Below are 2,916 nucleotides of genomic sequence, written 5' to 3'. Positions count from 1 at the left end.
GGTTAGATATCAGACGGTTATAATATTTAAGGATATCATAATCAAAAGACCACACAAACGAAGTTATTGGACTCAGTATTTATTTTAAATCGACTAAACAAGTCGCTCTGTTTTAAAGGATTGCATTTATGGGCACTGATTACGGAGCAGGTGACAGCATTTAGGGTTAACGAAAATTTAGGTCCTTATTCACAATACACAGAACAATAAAGGCAGAACATCTGCATAACTAATTAACAAATTTGAATGGACATCTGGTGTGATAGAATATAAGAAATTATTTCAATACATAATATGTTTTGAATAACAGTGGTAAAGCCCGCTTTAACATCTTCACAGGGTCGGTTCGCCCGGTGAAGACAGGCGTGAAGGGGGAGCAATTCCGAGGTTTGGTGTGATGAGTGTGGTGCAGGAGGCCGAACTTTAGTTCCTTTTCCTTTCTACCCATTTTTCTCAAAGATTAGGATGGAAAGGAAACGTGGATTTCACGAAGGAGAAGACGCATAGGAAGAGGAAATGGCCTCTATATGCGTCTCCATCCTCCGTCGATTAAGAGTAGGCAACGCATCCGCTATTGCGAATGTCTATGGGCAGCGGTCAAAGCGGGCAATATTATATAAAAAAATATATAAAGATTTACCTTATGCTGTTCCCGTTGATGTAGGATCCGATATTCATAAAATCAATCAGATTTAAGAAAGTTTAACAGAATTTTTGTTTACAACTACTGTATATCGTAAAAGATTTAGAAATAAAACAATTTTTAACGGAGACATGTGTAATTGATAAAATATGTACAGAAACAGACTATAAAAATGTGATGACGTCGACAATGTGTTCTAATTTTAAATAAATTAATTTCTTCTTCTTTTCTAATGGTTCGACTCTAAAAACGTGTAAATACTCCTTGAACAACTACTGTGACTATTGCATTTACATGATTACCAAAAAGTTAGTACCGATTACAAAAAGAGCCCCTAAAAATGAATAATTGACTAATTAAAATATTGCAACTACCCTCATGTGTACTTTTAAGTGTTCAAATTTCCTTATCTCAATCACAGGAACTCTAAATTTAATGATAGGTGTTCAAACTTCCGCTTATTAGCAAAGACTTCAACGCAACGAGGCATCTTCGCAATGCTATAATAAATTCGGACACTAATTTGTTCGGATAATCGCTCCGTCGCCCGAATTCTGTAATTTGACGTAATACTCCTTCGTAAATTCTTATCGGGTGCGCAATAATACGTTGATATAGAATGGACATGTCACAACATAAGAAATAATCTTAAAATTTTAAGTAGAAACGCATTTTTGATCACGAATCACTACTTATTTACATAAAACTTACGAAATATCAGTGTGTAAATGAAAGTATTTTTGTACTTCATCTTATTTTTATCAATAACTTCTTCCATGTATTCTTGCAACAAGTTCAAATAACTAGAAACAACTTTCCTCTCTTACCAACACGCAATCTTCGCAACATTATCTTAAAATTTAAGCAACACTCATTTAAAAGCAATATTCTTGCGTACTAAGGTTTTGTTTGATTCAAATTACATATTTTAGTTAAAATACCATGAAATTGTCATTCACAATTAAGTATTTCTCGAATATATGGATGTCCATGTTATGTCCAATGAGCCTTAAGCGGCACGCGTGGACCTGAAGTGATGGACATTATTATGAAATGTCGTGTCTTGGTTCGGAGCAGCGTCGCTGCCTTTATGGCCGCGTGCGAGCGGACATCTGCTCAGAAATGGGTGCCTTTGAAACATCCTCGTTCGGGCGTCTTGTAATTTTAAGTGCAAGTGTAGTCCTGGGAAGTTTGCAATTGACTTCGTTGAGGTTTTATTGCGACGGATGGACGTAAGCAATACGCTCGTTGATATACGAGACAGGAAGTTGTTTATTTTAATAGTTAGCATTGTTTCAATATAATGTCTATTACAAAACTGATTTTAGTTACTACTTTTTTATATATAAGGTAAACGAGCAAGCGGAAACCTATACCCGCCAAAATTGTGAAGCAACCGCTGTCATAGACATCCTTAAATGCAGATGCATTGCCTACCATTAATTGACGCAGATAGAGACACATAAACAGAATATTTCCTCGTCTTATGCCTCTCATCCACCGTCAAATCCACTTTCCCTCCCCATCCCTTCATTACAAAAAGAGGGTGAGAAGGGAAAGGGACTTAAAGCTGACCTTGAAACTACGTTACTGTAATAATTGTATCGTTTATCTCTTGTACAGATTTAAAATAACAGAAAATTTGTTACCTTGTTCAAAGAGATTAGTAATATGTTTTTATACATGTATTTCGATAATGGAATCTCACAGTAATGTTTTTATAACAATGAAATAAGAAAGATGTAATCTAATCGAGATAATCTCTCTCATCTCATGGTCGTTAAGAAACGGATATACCAAATATGAACAATTAGCGAAACTTAAGGAACGATTCTGATCAAATTAAGAAAGTAAAGGTCTTTTACATTGAATAATCATTTTTACAAAATTTTTTAAATTTTTTTTTTTTTTTAAATAAAACATATCTTCTTTAAAGTATCAGAGAAAACAAACAATAGCAACGATATTTTTAAGCCTTTTTTGCATACGGCTACTGTACAGTTGAAGAACTTTTATAAGAAGCTTTCGCTCGCGACTCCGTCCGTATGCAAAAAAAAAACTAAAGTGTAACCTCTGTGTTAGTCCAGACTCTCCTCTACGTCGATGACTACAAACTCTTAACAAAAATCTATCCATCTAAAACACTGAAAGGCACTGAAGGGGTTTTGATCACAAACGAAAATAACTGTCCTAAATTCTTAACTGTTCTTCACATGCAGGACCAATATTAAATATCTTTTAGGATAAAGAGAAAAGGCAATATTCTAGGCTTT

This window comes from Papilio polytes, unplaced genomic scaffold (genome assembly GCF_000836215.1).
Source record: "Papilio polytes unplaced genomic scaffold, Ppol_1.0 DF824225.1, whole genome shotgun sequence".
In the NCBI taxonomy this organism is placed as follows: Eukaryota; Metazoa; Arthropoda; class Insecta; order Lepidoptera; family Papilionidae; genus Papilio; species Papilio polytes.
Note: the sequence above shows the minus strand (reverse complement) of the source record.